At 38.6% G+C, this 22,577-nt stretch overlaps 2 long non-coding RNA genes across 3 annotated transcripts in view; one reads left to right on the plus strand and one right to left on the minus strand.

The window, feature by feature from the left end:
* The window catches only part of LOC135280407 (uncharacterized), a 46,410-nt gene extending 27,089 nt beyond the window's left edge, over positions 1 to 19,321 (plus strand). Inside the window, exon 4 of one of the 2 annotated variants that reach the window (XR_010347349.1) lies at positions 19,109 to 19,321. This is a non-coding gene — a long non-coding RNA (uncharacterized LOC135280407). Of the gene's footprint in view, positions 1 to 11,191; positions 11,304 to 19,108 lie in introns of those variants that run through there. The other variant, XR_010347350.1, reaches the window with a different exon arrangement.
* Positions 681 to 15,801, minus strand: LOC135280408 (uncharacterized). Its single transcript, XR_010347351.1, has 3 exons — positions 15,730 to 15,801; positions 8,001 to 8,154; positions 681 to 889 (listed from the first exon to the last, which is right to left on the minus strand). It is a non-coding gene; the product is annotated as an uncharacterized LOC135280408 (long non-coding RNA).
* Positions 19,322 to 22,577: the final 3,256 nt, after the last annotated feature.

Raw genomic sequence — 22,577 nt, forward strand, 5'->3', positions numbered from 1 at the left:
AGATTTTCTGTGCAGCATCTCAGTGTTCCTTATTCAAAATCCATACTGAGGACCAGTTTTTCTAGGAAATTCTCTAGTGTTGGTTTCAACCAAGATAACTCAATAGTGCAAAACATTTAACTTCCCTGGATAATAATTTAATCTTACTGTGTTCCTAAGAATCTTCCCCTTTTGATCTTCCGAAATTGTTGTTTGTTTGTTAACACTTTGAATCACCTCTGTGATCCTGTTGTGGTTCTGAGCTTGCTGCAGGTTTTAGCTCTGTGTTCACATGGAGTCACATTGACTCTAATGGCCTTAGTTAGGGTTTGCAGGTGTGTGTCTTTATGGACTTTTCATAATATGAATTATGCATCTTTGCACTATGCTCTTCAGCGCTGAAATTAATAATAGAACTGAAACTAACAGACAATACTTAGTTTAGTAAAAATTAAGTTAAACTCATGAGATGGTAATACTTCAGGATCTGTAATGCTTTAATGTAGAAATATTATTTGAAATTATCTCTGTTTCCAGGACTCTGATTCTAGATTTTTAATATGTTGTTGAAATACACAGTTGAAGTTTTTGAAAAGGTATGAATGAAATCTGAGTTTTCTGTGACACTGAAAAATAACATCAGGAAAGGTTTATTATTTGCAAAATGGATGCTCTGATTTTGTACCCTCTTGAAGACAGAGCCTGTGAAATTTTCATTGCTGCTGTCCAGGACTGACCTCAGCTAACACTCATCAGTGAACTTTAGAGCTCCACAGTGCTGTTCTGCTGCTGCTGCCAGTGCTGTTGAGTTGGAATTCACTGTGATATGAAGTGAGCAGGAGAGCTTCTGGCTTATGACATCTTTAAATTCAGTAAGTGCCCCTTATGACATGGGAGGCCATTGCAATATCTGAAGAGGAGAAAAAGAGAGAAATTCCTGCAGCCCTCTCTTGTTTGTACTTCTTATTTTACTAGAGCCCTACTCTGAATTTAAATTGTGTTCATTGCAAGCTACCAGCCCCAGCTGGTATCAAAGCCCCACACAGCCACTGGTTTCTTCCCCTTCCCAGCATGAAACAATTGCTCCCCACCAACCAAATGATGCCCAGACAGTCCCAGAGCAGCAGCCTCTGGACAACTTTGCCACAGTTTAATGCTGGAATATCCCTTTGGCCATTTGGAATCAGCTGTTCCAGCTGTGTCCCCTCCCAGCTCCTTGTGCATCCCCATCTTCCTCACTGGTGGGGTAGAGAGAGGAGAAGGCAAGTCCTTGACTGTACAAGCCCTCCTCAGCAGTAACCAAAATAACCCTGTGTTATCAGCACTGTTCCCAGCCCAAATGGAAAACACAGTCCATACCAGCTACTGTGAAGAAAATGAACTCTACCCAGCCCTAAACAGCAAAATCATGAAGAAATAAACATTTATCAGTTGGCCTTTTGAGAAGTGGAATAATTTAGCTAGAAACATTCTAACAATAACTAAAGCATGCTGCTGACTGACAATTTATTTCATCCTGTTGAGATGCAAGAAGTTGTTGCATGCTGAGTGAATATTGATCTGCTCTATACAGATAAATGAAATTCCACTTACAATTCTTTAGTTGCTCACTTGTCACCAATTAAAACTGAAGAGCATGGTCATGCACCAAAAATATTAATTAGCTCTCTTCAGAGAGCTGCTGGTTATCTGCTGACCCAAGAGGCTGTGAGCTGGCTTGTTGGACCCAGCTGTGTCTGGCCTTCAGTCCATGCAAGAGCTCTTCTCTGGTTTGTAATTCCCTTTGTCTTACCCTTTGTGATGATGATGAGAGTAGTAGGGTGTAGACAGGTGGGGGGAAAAATAATTACTTGTTCCTTCCTTCCCCTACTTCCTTTCAGTTTTATCTGGTTGTTAATCATTATCTTTTTGGATGTATTCTAGTCACTCTTTCTCACTACTACCTGGGGAGTCAGTGGTCATAATTTAAAAGCTGTGTCTTTACTGGATGTGCAACCATGTAACAAGGTATGAAGTGATGAAAAAAACAGCTGTACTGGAGTAAAAAATGAACTTCGAAGTAAATTATTTGTTCTCTGGATTATGAGATTTCAGGAAGTCACAGGACCCCTATCAGGAATAGTAGATTGGCAGAAAGTGGGCTAGTATTACAGGAGGAGGAGACAACAAACAACAGAGTGAAAGCTGGGGAGTAAGATCAAAAGGAGCACTGAATTAGCTGGGAGGTGTCTGTTCAGCAGACCAGCTGGAGCTCCTTTGCTGGTGCTCCTGCCCACTGCTGCAGCACAGCTGTAACACCTGCAGGGAGGTTGGTCAGTCTAGCCTTAAGAAGCAATAATGGCTCTCCTAATAGGAGTCAGGTTTCTGACTTCTTACCTTTCCTCATGATCAGGGGTTCTAAAAATGCCTTCAGAGAAAAGGCAGAAAATAAATAAGATGATGAGGCTGTATTTTGAGCAATTTCTTTTGCAAATCCTGAGTGATTCTGCTGACATGTAGTTATACAGGTGTAATGGAGATCATGATCTAGATCTTCATCTGAATATGACATTTCAGTGTTTTGGCAGCTCTAAAAATACTGGCATTTCTAGTAGTAGGAGAGCACTACAAAATATTGATTCAGCAACAGAATTGCTTTGTAAGGCATTGATGGCTGGTTTTGAATGGAAGCATTTTGTTCAAGGTTCTATAGTACATTGCTTTCAAGAAAGGAGTAAGGCCATTGGAAGCCAAACATTTGTAGGTGAGGAACATTGCTTAAGAAATAAGCTAAGTTGCAGCTTTCTGACTATACATCCATTGCCATATAACTTGGGAAAAAAGTGTAAACTATAGTGCCCTATAGTTTAAGCCACTCTAAGGCAGGGGAGGGGTCCCCAGCTTTCTCTTCCTTAGGGAATCTTTTAAATAAGCCCACTGGATAGTAAAATAAAATCCACAACATCTGGAGAAATGAAAATGACAAAATACCACTGGACAGAGCAAGCTTTCTTGTCAGTGTCAAAATTTACATGACCCTGAGACATAAAAAAAAGAGCAGAAGCACTTACTGGTATTTACAGTATGTGGGCAATGTAGTTATTTTTTCATTAAGAGAGCAGTAAGGAGAAGAAAAATCAACAAACCTTGAGGAGAAAATGTGCTTTGTTAGAAGTGCTTTCTTCAGAAAGAGCTTATTCAACAACTCCTGTCATGCTCTAGCAAACACTGAAGTAGAGCAAGAGCATTTTGGGAGCTGCTGTGCCTTGGAGTCTGTGTGTGTCAGAGTAACAGAGGCAAGCCCAGCCCTGAAATCGGCAACTTTATTTCTCTTGTGCTGGTAGCCAAAGAAGTGAAGATGAGGGTGAGGAAGGAATCCCTCTATTGTGCTGTTGTCATGCTGTTGTAACAAGAATTAGACTGCTCATGTTAGTCGTGTTCTCTCTTATTTCATAGACTTCACTGCATTTACTGCTCAAGCAGGAATGCATCCTAAGCATGTTTCTCTCCTGCTCTCTCCACAACCTTCTGCCCATTCTGCTCCCATCCTGTCCTCTGGTTCATGTCTGTTTCATCACCAAAAGGAAAAAAACCAAACAAACTGCTTTTTGGTTTGTTTATTTTTTAATTATTTTTTTTTAATTTGTGTGTCTAGAAGGATTACAAGCCTTCTTTTAATTCAAAGGAACTAAGAGAGTCCTTCATTTGTTGATTCATTTACACAGAAGACAAAGTTAGAAGGCCAGAGTCTTTGTTCTCACCTGTTTTCCCTGCAGCTGGCAATTTCAGGGAAAGGGAGAGTGTTCGGGATCATGGCAGTAGAATTTTGATAGGGAATTCAATTCAAAACCCCCTGAAGAGGAAAACTTAGACCAAGTCTAACACCAGCTAATGCCATTGTGTTGGAGCCTTGTCAGCAGAGCAGTTGTGTGAATCTGTTATTTGAATGTTGGTATTGGCAAGACTCTGCAGGTTGTTCATCCAAACATGAGCATTGAAAATATCTGTAGTGTGAGGGAAGGGGAAGAGAGACAGGAGTGTGAGATGCAGCTCATGTTCCTAAGGCATAGCTAATCCTCCTGGTATGTGGACAACATGATTGCTCCCAAATCGGTAATTTAAAGCTTGATGAGCCATCAATGAAACTGCCTTGCATATAGCACACAAACTGGAAGCCAAGCCAATGATTCTAATGATCACTTCTTTCCCCCCTAAAAGTTTCTTGTGTTTTAGGGACAAGACAGTTCTGCTGCTGCATCACTCTGCTACTGCCACTGTGGCTGCATAGAAGGAATTTACTACTGTTATCTCCCATTTGATTTAAACTCAAAAGCAAAAATATAATTCCATTTCCTTCAAACCAAGTGTAATGTTTCAGCTTCAGTGGGAGAGGTGGTATAAGCTGAATTTAAGGGAAATAATCTGGATGGAATCTAAAGCTGAAAAACTTCCAATATTGTACCAGTAATCCAGTACTGGGAGTGGGCAGGCTGTGTAGGGGAAACTGGAGAGCTCCTCCAAAATTTCTTCCAGTTCTATATATCAACAAACTTGTACTTCTTCAGCCCATACCTATTTATGTTCTTATGAATAGCATATTTCAGTTTGAGTTTTGATTGTTCATCTAAGAATATACTGACCACATCAGGCCTTTCAGCCAGAAACCTTGGAAAAAGAAATTCCTGGGAAGCTGAAGGAAACTGAGATCCCAAAGGCTGTTCTCTATCAATGGGTCTGCTTTCTGGTTTGCACCCATATAGCTGAGGGGAGGCTCTTGATACCTTTTCTTGGCCCTAGAATTGTGAGCCAGACACAGTTAAGGAACAGGAGGGTTTTTACCTTGGTATTTCATAAGGATCCTTAGGTGCAGCAATCTGTCAATGGAAAATGCCAAAATGCACACCCAGTGTACTGTGTACACAATTGTATAGACCTTGCAAAATATCATGTCTGACAAAGATTCCCCAATGAGAAGCTTAAATGTATGGCTTGACATCTCCCTAAAGTGTTACCCCCAGATGGGGCTTAATCCTGGTCTACAAAACATGTTCTAGAGAGAACCTTGGTTTCTCAAGACAGTGTAAAGCTTTCTGGCCTCCAGCTGTGAGGCCTTTAGAGTGTTCGGTCTTGTCTAGCAGAATAGCAAGACCATGCTAAAATATCAGACTTAAAGAATTGCAATGTATGATAAGGGTATAAAAGGGTATATAAAAACAAAAGGCAAAAAAATCATCATGGCATCACTCTAGTCTTGTACCATATTGGCCTCTGTTGCACTTGGGATTGGAAACTCAGTCTCTTTTTGTTAAGAGAACTTTGGATACTGGAGTTTCATTTAAAATTTCACTCAAAAAGGCAGGAAGAAAAGCTCTTTCAGAAAAAATAACTGCATTTTCCCCGAGATGCCAAGGAAGTGGGTTCAGAAGCATACCATGAAATTGAAATTTCTCAAAGTGCCTCTTAAATCTTTGCTGCAATTACTGTAATTCACAATAATAGATTCAGTGCTATTTTTAAAAGCTTTTGAAAGTTGCAAGTAGCATCCATAAATTGTGGGTTGTGGGCAAGCTATGAAACCATAGGTTTCCAGGGCTTTTATTTAAAGGAGAACGAGAGAGAAAGATGTAATAAAAGTACTTATGAAAAAACATGAAAGTTTGCATTGTGATGAACAGTAACTAAAAAAAGGTAGGGAATACTTTAGCCTTTGTAAAAGTTGTCTTTAGGTTGGGCATCATCTTGTAGAGCTGGGAATGAGCCTCTTTTATTCTAATAGTTGCTTTCTTTGAAAAGACTGGTTAAAATGGTAGCTCATTGGGCAAGAAACTGTAACAGATTGGGAGAATATGAATATATACCTACAACAGCCAGAGGAGCCTGTTTAGGCTGCTCTCTACAGGCACAGGCTGGTATTCAGGTGAGGTAGGTGGATGGATTGTGGGGATGGGAGGAAGGTCAGAGTGGAATACTGGCAACAAGAGAGGGAAAGAAGGGAAATGGCCACCAAAAGAAATTATTAACACTGGTGATATTCACAAAGGGCCCAGCAATTGTAAAATGGTAAATAACATTAGGAACTGCTGATAAGAGAGCTATTTTTTCACTTGAAAAGAAGTGTATGAGAAAGCAATGTGTTTTTATATACGTAAATGAAAATTAATTTTATCTCTAGGGCAGAGAACTGCTCTGGAAAGTATTCAAACTCAGAGTTGAAGGATTTGCCTGAATGTTAGTCTCATCAGCCCATCTCTGGAAATTATTAGTGTTTCAACAAGGAGAATAATACTAGTAATAAAGACTACTTGATGAGAATATGGTGGCTATTAAAAAATACACAGTTTAGGAATGGTATTGAATTGTTGGAGATTGTTCTGTGAACTAAGTCAAATAGATTTTATACTGAGGGATTCAGGGATTGCAGTCCACTGTCTTTATCAAAGAGAACTGGAGAGGAATTTAATCAGTGTGTACATAAGGGCTGAGAAAACAAAAGGCTCATCTATATGACTGTTGTCTGATGAACCAACTGTCTGAAAAAACAGGAAATTATACATATTGGAAGCAGTGGCAAACGTGAAAATGGGTTTTGTGAGCTATATGACTGCAACATCTTGTCAAGACAAACCCCAACAAAATGCATCACCCTGAGTTGAGAAGGAATCATAGTTGTTTACAGCACTGTGGTACTGTCCACAACTGTACTTCCAACAGTTCTGTGCCATGTGACTGCTCATTAGTGGGTGCAGGAGGATGTATCAGTCAGTGTGTGGCCTGCCAAGATGTATTTGAAGGACCCGTGCATCCTTCAGCGAGAACAACCTACGGAACAAAAAATACAGAATCCTGTCCTGACAGCAAGCTTCTGAAAGCAGCATCTCTCTATCCACCCAGGCTGATGCATTGTGTTAGGGTTTGTCTTGACATGATGCTGCAGTCACACAGCAAGGCATGAAAGGGATGTCACATAACTCAGTTGTTAATGAAGCAGCTTCTCATTGAATGCTACAACTCATGTGTCTTCTCTGACAGGGTATGAAAAAAGGGGCTTTATTGAGAAAGAACAAGTGCCAATGAGAAATGAAAAAAAAAAAAGCTGTTGGGTAAAATGCATATTCCTCAGTGTTGCCTGTTTTGCTGTACTAATGCATTGCAGGTAATTAGGTGACTCATTTAAAACAGAGCCCCCACCTCCTCAGATGGTTTGGTAGGTGGGTGATTGCTCCCAGGCTTGTAGGTGAATGAATTTCTCATCAGCCGTTTGGCATCCTAGGCAGTGATGTAGATCTTCTGACAACAAAATCAATTGCATTGCTAAGTTTCACAATTTGATTACTTTATAAAAAGTCTCTAGAGCAGCTCTCTGTGTGATTATATAGACTTCTGAACTGCAGGCTTAGTCCCACATGCTTCACAGGTCTAAACAATTTGTAGTAATTATTTTGATTAGGCATGTACTGAAACGCGACTGCAATAACGAACAAGGCGAGGTGCAAATTATAGACAAGAATATGTATAAAAGCCTTAAAGATAAATATAATAAGGTTAAATGCAGATCTGGAATTACTGCATGAAGCTTCCTGAGGTTTATTTTACGTTATGTTTTTGAGTTCAAATCCCTTGTCAGCTCGGATATCTTTGCAACAAGAGTAGTTTTGCAGATGACACCTTCAATTTCTCTCATTTCTGATCTGTTTTGAGTGATTAAGTATCAAAAATAATGTACATGCATAAGAAATGGTAAATTGGGTTACTGTTAGTGATGAGCCTATTAGAGCAAAAAAACTGCAGACATTAAAACTCACTAAAAAGAAAATATTGACTATATCACAGGGAAGTAATCCAGCCATCTGGAGCTATTAGACTGTTTAATATCATGCTCAATATTAAAGTATGGTTAAAATAACAGAAATTAGCCAAATTAACTACAGAGCTTTATTTTAGCAGGAACATATTTTTGGCCTGTAGGTCAGGCCCTGTGTAAAGCCATCACTTGTAATTAATAAGATTTTTGAATGTCATTTTTGGAGATACTCAAAACTTACCTGAGTAAGATCCTAGGCAACCTGAAGTAATTTGACCTGTTTTGAGCAGGGGAATGGGTCAGAGAGCTCCAAACTTCCCTTCCAAACTAAATATATTGTTCTAGGGTTAACAGATAAGACTTCTTGTGTGACGAGACGAATGAAAAGCACTTGCCTGCAAGAAAATAAGTTCATTTTAAGTAAGTGGGAAAAGACAAATATAGATTAATTAATAGTTTGAATATATTGTGTTTTGGGTTTTTTACTTCTTTCTTAGAGCCGCTATATAATTTGTTCTCTCACTTGAGATGTACAGATCTCCCTTTAATGAAAAACTTCACAAACTGATTTTAAATTGTGTCTAACTCTTGTATGGAAAAGTGTCAGCAGAAATGGCAGGAATTAGAGGGAGGAGAATATTTCTTTTGAAGGCCCGCTTTGTTTGAGAAATGGGGTTTAATGACTACTTTTTGTCCAATTCTATTTATTTCCCAGCACAGATATGGAATTCACAATACCAGAAAATGTGAGCCCTGAAAGTAGGATGAGAAGTGAGACTATGCAGTGTGGGCTTTCCACTGAATTGAGGGTGGAACTGATTTTCAGAAACCAGTGGGGGAGCATTAGTTCCTATTTTAGGTGACAACAGTGTTGGATAATTAAGGTCCTATTTTCTCAGCACTGTGGGAGAGTGTGGATATTACAATGCCTGCACATTTTCTGTATCCTTTGCTTGAACGTTGCACTCAACCTTTATTTTATGTATAAGAGAATGAGCCTGGTTTAAATTTATGACAAGTTCTTTCTCCATAATAGTCTGGCATAAGGCATAATTTTTGCCTTCTCTGCATAAAAATCTGTGCATAGCTTCTATTTTACTTTTTCTTTGCACCGCTTTGTAAGAAGGAGAGCGACCACTGTTCTTTGTGTAGAGGAAAGTTCAAATATCTTTCCTTTTTAAAGGTGACATCAGTGGCAGTGCCAAGTGATTTGAGAGTGAATTACAGTGATGCAGATTGACTGTCAGAGCAGAGATTTGTGAACTGTTTCTTAAAATTCTTTCTTTGCGATTTTCCTGGGGTGTGGGGTGTATTAATTTTATTTTTATTAATTTTATTTCCTATTTAATGTTAAATTTTAGGTCACACTTCAGGGCCAAACATGTTCCTCCTGTGCTGATAAAGAATCTGCCTGTTGTTCTTTGTTAGATAATGACAACTATGTTTTTACTGAGTATCTTTTTCACTGAGGATGCATTTACCTCCCTTAAGAAGGAGCTAAACTCTGTTTAATCCTGGAGTGAGCATGGTCTGCATGGAAGCTCTGTGGCTACAAAAATGGCACTTCAGTCCTTCTATACACAATTTTACAGTGGCCCTTTACAATGTGGCACATTGCTTTTGGCATTGAGATTTATTACAATGAGTTTTGGTAACCAAAAAAAAACAAACCAAAATTAACTTTCAAGTGGCAACATGAACCTTGTCAGGATGGATCCAGGAAGAGACCCATTGGGTCTGGAGCAGCAGCCTGTAACAATGCATCATTGTGTAAAAGCCAAGGAGAGAAATACAGAAAAGGAGTCTGATCCATTTTTTTTTTTTTTAATGGAAAAAAAAAAGCATAAAAATTATTAGATCTAATCAGGTTAACATTTTCCTGTGTTTTTTCATCCTGTTGGTGCTTTTTCAGATAGCTCAACTCTTAAAATATCCCAGCTCTACACGACTTTTAATTTGACAATTTCAGCCTCTATAGTGGTACACTTAGCCTAAAATCTCATGGCAGAAATGGTAACATCGAGACAGTAGATGCTAAATGGAGAAATATAAAATAAATTGAATTTTTTTATTTGCTTTCTTCCAGTTAGGAGGTCTGTTCACTTTTCTTTCATTTCACCACAGTTGTCAGGCAAGGAAGGAGTTAAGGAGCTTGGCAGGGTTTGGAATGGACTGGGCCCTACACCATTGTGTGCCTCTAAAGCATGTTGTACATCCCCTAACAAGCCTGCCATTCATTTTTTCAATAAATCCTGCACAGAGGTATTAGGGTCTGTGAACTGACAATTGATTTGCTGCCTGGAAAATTATTCTTTATTGATTTATATTACACAGCAGCAACCACAAATCTATAGCAGCCTTAATCAGAGAGAAAATGCTAAAGTTAGTGTCATTCTTACTTAGTCAGGCAATTACAAGTAGGAGAATTGGTTTAGTACCTCTAGGTGACATCTACATATTATTCAATTATGAATCTCAGTAATCCATGAATTACAATGCATAAAAGTGTGTGAGATCTGGTTAATTAATTTTTTGTAATATGAATAGTGCCCTTTGTGCAAGAAGGTGTTTTAAATGTCAACCTAGCATTTAAAGTGAAATTTGGCACCAGAAACTAAGTATGATTTTTAATGAAGATTCTTGAGATCTTTCCTGTGCCTGGAATTTTTCTCATATTTCATGTGAACTGGACAAAATGAATCTGAGATATTTACAGAGTTTGTATATGTGATATTTTTTAATTAGTAGATATTTGATTTTTTTTTTTTTTAATTCTGAGCTCAAAATGGATGGTGTGTGATAGGATGGAGCCATCCATGGACACAGTAACTGTGATTCTGGGCTAGCTGTTTTTGAACTGTCTTGACAACAGACTGAAATCAAACAGCAAAAGGCCAGAGCTCATTCTGGGCTGAATTTTCCAGCCTTACCTTCCATTAGCTTTGCAATCTGTCTCAGGTACAGCTGTGTAGATATGGCTGTCATTGCAAACCCTTCAGTTCTGTGGGTTGGAAAAAGGATTTGCAGAGGATGGGGATGGTACTGAGGAACTGGAAAATAAGAACTGGATGGAAAAACCTCTGGATGACTGGGTTGGGATCTCCTGAGTTTGACTGCAAAGCTTTGGGAACACATCTGAGATGTGGAATTTAGCCCTTTCATTTTTCTCAGAAAAGTATGTAAAAATAAATGTACCTCACTCTATTGGTAAAATAGAGATGGATCTCTGTGGGTTTTGAGATGGGTTATTCGAAGAGCATTTTCCTTCTCAGGGAAGAAAGTCTAGGGATTAGAAAGGGAAAACAGACTGTGTTGTATTATGTATGGCTACAGTCTTTCAAGTTATTTCTCCTGTAAGAGTAGAATGAAACTTTCTCTCCATGGATTTTGGATTTGTTTAGTAGGTAAAAGATATTTTTCTGCTTTCTGCAGGCAGTGGTATCTGATATGGCCCAAAGTTTTCTGTGGACCTGATCCTGATCGACATGGCATCTTAATTGAAATAGTTTAGAAAAAAAAAAAAAATACTGGTTTAAGTATTGTCTCTGTGGCTCATTATAGTGAGGTGTTTTTCCAGGCAGTGTGAAAGCACAGCTTCTTCTGGATTTATTTCCATTAAGTATTGAAGACCCTTATAAATTTGCTGTGTTACTGACTGACATAGTTGGGAGTCTTGAAAAAATTCCAGAGCCCAGTCATTCCATCCTGCTGGTCACTGTTAAGTCCCTGGCCTAGAAAGCATAAATGGTGAAATATGAGCCAGATGTGTGCTGTGTGAGGCTTTGTCAGTAGCCAGGCAGGAGAAGCACAAAGCAACTGAGAGCCCGAGCCTCCTGCACAGCCTGTGCTGCTCTGTTGTGCTGCAGCTTCAGCTGCAAAACACGTGCTGCTGCTGCTTGGCAGCTCCAAGGGATGGCTAATTGTCAATATCTGTGTCCAGACCTCCTTGTACAACACAACATGCCACCAATGGTTTGTTCATTCTGTTACTTTCTGCCAACAAACATGCTGGGTTTTTAAAACGAGACATTTTGAAGGGGCAGTAGTGATTGTTGCTGTAGAGAAGGAGGTTAATCAAGATGTTACTAAAATGCCTTTTCATCGATGAAAACTTGGAAATCAATCGCAAAAGCCATTCCCTATCCCAGTGTGGTTTTGTTATGGGTGTTTGGTAAGCATTAGTTCTTGCTGAGAGCACAGAGAGAAAATTATTTCAGGCATTTCTTTCCTGTGTTTGGAAAAAGAACCAGGAGGGCACTTAGACCTGTGAGTCTGATCCTTGTGTCCAGGGCATGGGTGGCTCTCTGCAGCAGGCCCTTGGCTGGCAGCCTACTAGCAAGTAATGTTAATAAAGAAATACCCAAATACCTTTGTAAAGTCCTTGGGCTTCAGGAATTCATTTCAAAATGCCATGTTTGAAATATTTACTCAGTGTGTTCATTGTATCTTTTTCTTGTATTTTTGTGAAGTTCAGGGAGCTCTTAAGCATTCTAACTAGAGTACAGTGTAGGGAAAAAACCACTTCTAGCTGAAAAAGGAGCTGCTGTGAGTCATGTTCATCCCACCTCTGGCAGCATCTCTTTGCAGGGAAGTGTTGTAAGAAACAGAGGCTGCTGAATACCCATTTGTAGTTAATCTCTATTGTAAGAGATGCAGGTGATTTCAAAGTCAAAGCAAGGACAGGAATAGCACACACATGCTTTAATTTGTGGCTGGGGTGTAGTAGAAGTGCTCTGAGGAAATGCAAGAGAGCTGGTTTGTCTAGAGCACTGGAGAAGTGAATGCTCATCTCTGTTGGACTTCAGGGGGACAAATTTAGGTGCCCATGGCCAGCTCTTGTTCATGGTTCAGAGCCTGAAGGGTCAGCAGGGCTGTGTTGTCACACAGATACAGCAGCACCAAATCCCTTTTTCTCACCTTCAATGCCCACCTTCCTACTCTACCCTGCATCCCCCTCAGCCCAGGCTGAAATCCAATTCTTCTGCCATTCTCTTAAGGAAAGAGTGGGCAGATGTTCCTCCTGGATGTCTCTGGGGTCCCTGTGCTGTTTGTTCTGGTGTTGAGTTCCTGGGCAATGACAGGATGTTTCCTGTGCTGCTGTCCTTGTCTCAAGGCAGCTCCGAGGAAACAGGCAACTATGCTTTTCCTTCTTAGGGAGTAAAATCATAAAAACATAAGCAAATCCAATTTTGGCAACTGTGGCACATTTGCAAAAAAAGTCATTAATTGATTTCCAATTTTTATGCCTTTTCCTTCAATGACTAGTGAAAAAAATTACAGTTCAAAATGATTAATGTATGACCAGAAGGAAGTCCTGGAGATGATCTTTTTGGTAAAAAAAGGAGAGGTGTCAAACAAGTAATTTATGTCTCGGGACTGGAGCTATGGGGTTTTTGTGAGTTTTTTTTGTGTGGTTTTTTTTTTTGTTTGTTTGTTTGTTTGTTTTGTTTTTTGTTTGTTGGGGTTTTTTTGTGGTTTGGGCTTTTGTGGTTTTTTTTGTGTTATGTTTGTGTGGGTTGTTTTCTTTTTAAAGGCAAAACTTGCATTTCTTCGGCTATGGGGGATGATTTTTATGACCAAGTTGTTGAATATCATGTGTCATGAGATAAGATGATAATAATTTTGTATAAATATCTTAAGTAGGAAAATACTTTATTCCCTCTATACACTTCTTTCCATTCAGACTTCATTGTAGTAACCCCAGGCAAATACTTCTTAGGAAAATCCTCTTATCCCCTTCTTTCTTTAAACCTAATAATTAATTTACTACTGGACTGTGGATTCAATAAAGGAAAAAAATATTAGAGGTTTTTCTTGGAATTAAAAAGCAGGCAAGTAATAGCTTTGTCTTATGCTACCTAGCTTGGGATTGCATCTCTCAAATATGGAGCTACCTATTGCATGCTCAGTGTGCAAATTAACTGTTCCCAGGAGTTGCTACTAAGATTTTAACTGACTGATCATGCAGATGGTCCCTACTGTGCCTTTTTATTTCAAAGTTGTGTGAGTAATCAGGATTTTGGAGTGGAGTTGTTCTTCTGCCCGTGCAGTGGGATGGGATGGGGTGGCACAGCATTCCCTGCACGGTGCCCAGCACACAGCAAAGTGCCAGGTGTGCCACAGCCTGCACAGGGGCTTCCCTCTCGTGGGACTCACATTTTCAAGGTGTTGGTTCATACGTGTAGCCTATTCCAAGTCCCAGCAGTACAGCACTCTAGAATAGCTAGGCTTAATATATAAATTTACAGCTATCAAGTAGAGTGATAAGCTTTTTATTACTGTGGATAAGCTTTTTTTTCTGCTTCAGATCTGAGGCTTTTCTCTGTTGCCCTTTCCTAAGTAGGAATTATTAACTGATTGAGCAATAACTGCTAGCTGTCCTTTGATTTGGTATAAAAGGGCCATCTACTGTGTTTAACATATTTTTTTCATCCCCTCATGTTCCATTCCACTGTGGAGAACTGTGAGGAGTTCTTTTAAAAATAGATGGTCAGGAATGAAATTAAGTCAAAAGAGATGTGAAAAAACAAGTTACACTATTCAAAATTTTTTTAAAAGTTTGAAAGGGATAAAAAGGACAATATCCAGTGCTGGGGTGCTTGGCAATCTGTAAAAAGCACACCATTAGCTTAAAACAATGTTCTTATATACTTTTACATTACATGGGTTAAATGCTAATTCATGAGAGAGATATATATTCAAACATTCTTGTGAGTTTAGGTATCTCAGGATTTCTTTTGCTTGGTTTTAACCTTTGACTTGTCTGCATGCCATCCTGTAGATTAAATTAATATATTTTATTTCTTCTTGAGGCTCCATTCTGTTGTTTTGATGCTACCTGATAACTGAAGAGTTGGCAGTAAATTTTGCTCTTGGAGTCTTGGTTTTTGTCACTGTTATCTTATCATTCAGATAAGATAGTCCACAAATGTGAGAAAAAACATGGCTATTTCACACCATTATCTGAGTTAGTTACACAAAAAGCATTGAACAATAAAAGCATTTTAACATCACATCGTTTTTATTTTAATATTATTCTAAGCCCTAAAATATAATATATATTGATCAAACTACTATTTATATAAACTATACTGTGCATATTTAAACTGAAAGATTATACTATACAAAAAAGCAGTTGAAAGGAATTACAAATTGTACTATATCAGAATCTTTGTGACCAATAATAACTTGTAAAAGCCAATACATAAATGTGAAAGCCAATAACAGTATTTATAATTTATAACAGGAGACAAACATTGTATCTGAGAACCATTTATTGGTAACGAAAGAAAAACAGAACAAAATAAAAAGGAGTTACTAAAGAGGGCTGGAAAAGACAGAGCAAGGGGAAGAAAGGTGTGAAAGGAATGAGTGAGGAGACAGAGGGAAAAGGGCATTCCGGGGAGCTCAGGCCGTGCTGGCTGGGTCCTGAGGCAGGGCTGGGCAGCAGGAACACACCGTGGGCTGGCTGGACACGGGTGACCCAGGCAGGGACAGAGCAAGCACTGGTCAGGGACACAGACACCAGGGCGAGCAAGAGCCTGTGAGGGCAGGAGAGCAAAAATGCAGCTGGGGCCAGAGCAAAAGGCATAAGAGTCAAAACGCACCCAAAAAGACAAAAACATAAGCTCCAAAAAGCCACAAAAAGCAAAAGACCAAAAAGTTGCAAGCCAAAAGCCCACACTCAAACAGCAAGTTGGGAAAGCCCCCAAGGCTTGTGATGCAGGTACTTTTTATGGCCCTGGCTCCTCCAAGGTGCACCTGCTGACAGGACACCACTGGCCCAGTCCAGTGTCCCGCTGCAGGCCACCAACAGGGACCTTCTGCCATCGCCTGCAGAGCATCTGTGTCGTAGTTGAGACAGTCACAATGCAAAGCAGCACACTCAATTTGCAGAAGGCTTCAAACCTGTTTTTATTCTAGCATGCATGCTTTTTATACATTCTTACAAAACTCATAAGTTTACTCACTGGTCACGAGAGACAGAGTGCTTATTCAAACAGGCAGTTGAAGGTTTCTCTTATTTATCCTTCTTTCTTTCTTGATTTCTATGTCAATGACCTTGGTAGAAAATTCTTGCAGGGGTAAACATGGATCCTCTTATCAAACTTCTCTCTGGCTCACAGAAATCACTGTAAAACCTCTTCCACATCTCTGGAGGGTTCAGTGTCCTTGGTGTTCCCCCTGTCCCATGTCAGACATGGACTTGTGGCCAGACCACGTCCCCCAGAGACAAGGCTTTTCTCCATCTCCTCCTGGGTGCCCCCTGGACGTGGCACCTGTGGAAGCTGTCCCCGTGTGCCTGTGAGCAGCAGGGTTGTGTCAGATACATTGGCTGCTCACACCCAGGAGGCTGAGCAGGGCTGTGGGTCCCTGGGCTCAGAGCCCTTCCAGCTGAGGCCCCCTGTGTGGGGCTGGAGCTCCCTGCCCTTGGCTGTGCTGCTCAGGGAGCCCCTGCCCCACAGATGAACACCCAGCCACACAATGAATAACGAGAGGAATGGCCTTTTCCATGACTCATCACTTCTCCACAGCTCACTGCTTTCTGAGCAGCAGTGCTGTTCACTGTATTAACATAAAATTAATTTATGATGATTAATATTGAAATATTAGCAAATATTTTATTCTGTTTTATTATTCTGGAAAGCTTTGGGGAGAGCACTGTGTGAATGTATAATTCAATCACGTGTAGATTGTGGCATGATTAGTTTCTTGCAGTCAGTAATGCTTCGTTCAGTCATCTGAACTACTTTGGAGATAAATTTCTATTAAAAAATCCTTATTTTCATTCTAGATAACAGCATTTGATCTCATTAGCATGGATCATTTTCTCTAAACTCAGCTAGACTCTAGTGTAGCAACAAAAAGCTCCTTTTTATATCAATTAAAATATTTTGTCTTTTTGACCTGCCATATAATTAAGATCCTGTTTATTAAAGTTACTAGCATGTTAGAACACTAATTGCATTACAAGCTTACTTTCTTATTTCTGAACTGTTTATGATTTAATTGGCTTGATTAAACTAATTTTCATGTGTCTGTACAATTAACACATTAATTGAATTTATTTACACATGCAAATACTAATATATCACCACTGTACTAGTAATGATTAAAAAACCCCAAACATTAATGCCTTAATTGAGTGAATTCTTTGGCATGCATATGCAATCTGATAGCACTGCAAGTTGGCTAGCACCCCTGAGAGTGTACCTTCCTGCAAAGAGCTGAAGTTTAAAGAGGGCAACCCACATTGTGGCTGTGGTGCCTAAATGATCTTTCATTGTACACAAGAATAACCTTGAACAAGGGGAAAATCAGGTAATTTTACAATTTTAGCAACGAGATCCCTGATTCTACTTGAATATTTTTGTAATTGCTATAGAGACTTGATAGTAAAAAAGCATAATAGAAGGAAGATTTTGGAAAGTATCGGTGGATCAAAATTAATATCATGTAACATCTAAAGGAAACTTCTTGTAAGTTGTAATCCAAAGTCCAGTATTGTCAATAGTTCTGTTCCACTGGTTTCAGGTGATTTTAATGTCTGAAGGAGACAGAAGTCAGAAGTGCACTTTTTCAGACCATTTTCAAAAAATAAAGGATTTAAATCTTACTGTTACATTTTAATTTGACAAACACAAATACTGGCCTATAAAAAAAGATGTAACACTACTTTTCAGTCCAGAGAACCCATAAACTGGAGAAATGCATTCTGTTTAATCTCTTATCTCTTTTAAAAGCCTCAAAAATGCCTTCTCTTTCATGCTCCCACTCTTTATTTATGTGCAAAGACTTGCTTGAGTGGCTAAATTCCCTAAATAGCTACAAAGCTATTGTGATAAGAACAGGAAGTGCTTTTGACAATGTGTCATGTATCAAATATAGCCCAGCAAAGGCTTTAGGGTGCTCAGGATGCAGTTTCAATATATGATTTCATGCTTGTAGTGGTTTGTACTTTTATTTTAGCTTCCAGCTATGAGTTATAAAAAGAAGGAAAAATAGAAGTATTCCTTAAATGTATTTTTGCTTTAGGACTTTATTTTTGACAGTATAAATGTTGTTTATGCATATAAGATCAATTTCTTAAAATAGTACCTTTAATCGTGTATTGATAAATGTTTATTTATAAACATAGTTTACTAGTGAGCTGTTTTGAAGAAGTCAAACAATGCCTTTTTCATCTATGAACAAAAACTTTCTCATGAAGGTACTCCAGTAAACATTGTCAGGATAAAATTACATTTTAATCAGTTTCCAGTGGTTCCACTGTATATATAGAGCACCAGTACTCCTGTGTAAAGTGCAGATCCATTAAAAACTGCTTAGAAAAGTGATACACACTTCAAATGTTTTAAAACTTTTTCTTAAAAGGAAAAACTCTTACCCAAGTACAGTTATACCTTGAGACTAAAGAAAAATACCATTAAGGTATATTGGAAAAAAAAGCACACCTGCTGCACACCAATAGAAGGTGATGTGTCTTAGTAAGTAAGTTAGTTTGACCTGGATAATTTCTTTAGATTTTTTTCTAGCATTTTGTCTCCTGATTAGTCTGTAAGTGTCACTGTGTCCATAAATGTTGTTGTGTTCTATATGACTGTATTGGACTGTACCAGGAATGTATTGGCTGGGAATTTATTTCAATATACCATCTCCAGGAGTGGAACTTTTGGAAAAGGAAGGTTATCCTTAAGCTTGTATTGCCAGGTATCTCAGCTATAAGCCTCAAAGCTCAGATCTTGCCAGCAGCTCATTGTGCCTGTGCAAATTCAGTGTTGAATTTTCAGTTCAAGGTGGATATGGTGTCACCTATTTTTAAACTCTTCTCTTGGAAGATCACATTTGTAGGGATGGTGCAGCAAGGAGTCCACAGAGATGGACATAGAAATCCTGTGTAAGGATGCTTAGGAGAAATCTACATTTATGAAGATACACCTAATGCTCACTTATGTTGGGTTCAGAGAAGGTGAAATAATGCATTAATTCATCAGATAATCCTTATCAAATGCAGATGGAAGGGCACTGCAGTGTGGCTGAGTACAATTCAAGATTAGTCCTAAGCATGAACTGTTTTAGATGTACTGTGGCACAGGCACAGTGGAGAAGTGTTGGGAGGAACCACACTGACAAGGGATCTCGAATCCCTTCCAAAAACCTTGTCCTTTTTTAACTGTGCCACTACAGAGCCCTCATTTTCTGTGTGGGTGTCCAGTCTAGCTGTGTATCATAGGCCTCTTTTCCAACCATATCTTCTGGTAATGGGTTTTACAAGACTATTATTTCTTGCATGGAGGAGATGAAAGATCCAGTTGTGTTGATGGCTAATTAGAGCTTTCGCTTTCACAGGGGGAATAAACCTCAGGCCAGCCCTGTGTGCTTCTACCCTGAGATACTCATACTGCAGGGAAGCCTTTTCTAGGTTCTGAATTCAATTTACAGAAGGAAAAGTGCCAAATAAGAGCAAATGTTTTAATTATAAAGAAACACTTTTCTTAGGTGAGACAATTGCTATGTTTGTGAAATGAATTTAATGTGCTACACAGTCTACCAGAGTTTTTAATGAATGCTAAGTCAGAAAAAACTGCATGTGGTAGTGTTTGCATATTTGCTCAGGATAATTGATAGAATTGTTCAATTAAATATTGTAAAAGGCAATAGCCTAATACACTCTGTGCAAGAAAAGTAAAACCATGAGATTCAGTAATTTGTCTGATTGAACCTTTTGTATATTTAAGCAGTATGTCTCCATAGACAATGCATTTCTGAGTCATTTTAACTCAGCTTGGCTGGAAATGGGAAACTTCATCATGCAAAATTCTGGAAAGGTTTTACTACAGCTACACTTCAACTTAAACTTTGATTCCATGTGACCCTAATCTTAACAGTAAATACAAACTCAGATTTGGCTTCTCCTTCTCTGAATAGTATCCCAAATGTGTTATTCAGCATAAAATCTATTTCAAAGATCTTGATTATACAGTGATGTGTTGGTGTGTATTGTGTATGATATGTATATGAATATGCTAGCAATCAAAAAGAGAAAACAACAGAAACCTAGAAACCTACAAAATAACCTTTCTGAACCATTACGACCATGTATTTTGTATATAATAATTTTTCTAAGGAGGAAAAAGAACACATGCTCTGGAACATCCTTTGCAGTTGCCTAGGTTCCCTGAAATAACTCTAAAAGGAGAAGTGATTGATTCATAGACCTTTGGGGAAGCTGGTGTGTGAAAACAGGAGAGGTGGACTTACTGAAGTTATCAGGGAAAATTGGCTGGCCAAAGTTCCTGTACAGCCTCTCAGATCAGTTCTGTGATCTGTGTCCTGTTTAGCATCGCTGAAATCTGAGGGGCTAATGATGTGCAAGTGATGAAATATCTGTAGGATACAAAAGGAAGGGGTTTGAAACACTGATTCCAATCTGTTATTTATGATTATCAGTTATTATGGGGACAAAAGAACTTACTCTAATTGAAATGCAAACACAGAGTGTTTGAAATCCTTTTCTCAGTGTTTCCTCTGGATAGCTTTATGTTACATATCTTACAATGGATACCATTATTTACGAGACTTAATTTAAATGCATTTTTAATGCAAGCATTATGTATAATATGGTGTAATAATAATTTATAGTTGTAGTCTGAATAGTCACTTCAATCATCAGAGCTGTTTACTAACAGTGAAGAGTTAATTTGGTCTCGTAAGTTATGTTTTATATGAGCCTTTCTTCCAGGAGTCTGTGTATTTTTAATAATAATAATTGGTTTATTCTGTGTAACACTTCTAGCCAATAATATGGAATGCTGTGCTTATTAAGGATCACAAATCTCTGAGCCAAGTGACTTTTTGAACTGCATTTTTTTGTCAATCTGAAAAATCACCCGATTTCTTTATGACCATGTGGGTAGACAGCTTCTTGGTTGCCTAATTCTTCTGCTTGATTTTTTTTTTGACTGCTGGGATAAGATTGCTCCTAGTGGTGGAAGGTCATGGAGATATGTGCCAGCCCACTGAGTGAGGATTTGATATGAATGTGACAGCAAGGGTTTGAAGTAAGAGTCTAATTTAGATGCTCAGGTTAGAAGACTGAAGATTTTGGAACCTGGCAGAATTAGTGCTTTGCTAGAGCATTTGAGCAGCATTCTTTGATGTGCAGCTAGTCCTCCGCCCTTCAACATATAAATAATGGCTTGAAGTGAAACACTGTAAATATGCTTGTCTCCTTTCCCACTCTGGGATTGGGTTTTTGTTGGGGGGTTTTTTTTGGAAGCAGCGGGCAGCAAACATTTCTTTAGTTCTTCATCCTCTTTCTGACCATTTAAAGAAGATCTTGGAGACAGCCAGTTGCTGTGCAGATGGTTTCAGTGATGTATGTGCTTGTTTTCCTGTCACTGAACAGAGCCCTGAGTCTGTCTTGCAGAGGTCAATGCAAATTGCTAAATAGTGGATGTCAGTCTTGGAGAAACATATAAAGTGGAGTTGGTACAAATGGTGCTTCAATTAAAATGAAGTCAGTACTTTAAATCAGACTTTTCAAGGTTGAAACAGGTCTTGGACAATTCCCAATTTAGAACCCAGTTAGGTGTATTGGAATCAGCGTTAGGGATGGAGATACTGTTTTACAGGACAAAGACAGCAACACTGTTTAATTTAGTTAGGATTAGGGATGCAGAATTTGCAGTGTTGTTGAGTTCCAATACTGACTTTCTGTTGAAGATTTTTCTGCATTTATTGCAGCTTTTGTAACCAGCACTTTCTGATACTGTTAACTTATACAAACAAAACAAAATTGCTAGGCTATAATAGTTCCATTTCTCTCATTTTACTGGGTTCTTATTTTCTCATTTGTAATCCTTACATTCCTAAAACTTAATAATCTCATATTTTTTCAAGAGGTATTTGAGACTACACAGAAAAAAAGGAAATTCATCTCTGCAGAGAGCCTTCAGAGCAGCACGGTACAAGTGCACTACTCTTGGTGTCTTTCCACCTGGAATTTAATGGTTTTATCTTGTGAAGCCCTAAGATTTTCCAGTTGGTCTATAGCTAATGGATGAAAATGACAAAGAACTTGACATCCAATTCCATACAATTGGAAACTCCCTAATGTGGGATCCTGTGATACTGCAAATCCACTGATTTGACTCTGAAATGTAACACAGACTAGTTCAGGGACAGGTGTGTGTCTTACTGCTAAGGCAATTACTGAAAGGCCAAGGTCAGCAGCATGGATTATATCTTCCAGAACTGTTTTGTAGTTAATACTTTATTTCTTGGATTCTTTTGCAAAAGAAACTGCATAGATAATATAACTGGGATTTTATCGTACTATATCAGATTTCTTTTGGGATTCAAGCTACTGTTCACTTGCAAAATGGGCAGTTCTTTGTGGAGTAAATACTTTTTGGAGTGTCTGCTAAGATTTATGGACTGTTATTAAACAGGTATAGTATATTTAAAAGAAGAAATTAATGGCACAAACATTTTTTCCCAAGGGGCTAAATTGCCTAATCCGGTGTATCTATCAGGCTACAGACACAAATTTTATTTTAAACAGATTTTTTTTTTGTATTAATAACACTATCTTGTGACTGTTTTTCTAAAGCTTATTTACTTTTGAAAAAGGGATAGAATATATGCAATCTGAGTGATTTGACAACTCTCTGGTACTATAGAAATTGTATTATTTCATTCCTTTCCCAGGAGGAGCTACTTCAGATTTCAATGGTTTCTTAAAAGCCTGTGGTGAGAGAGACTTCCTTCACTCTCTGCTACGTCATCTCTCGTTAGGACATGGAAATGTTTTGTT

This window comes from Passer domesticus, chromosome 13, assembly GCF_036417665.1.
Source record: "Passer domesticus isolate bPasDom1 chromosome 13, bPasDom1.hap1, whole genome shotgun sequence".
NCBI lineage: Eukaryota > Metazoa > Chordata > Aves > Passeriformes > Passeridae > Passer > Passer domesticus.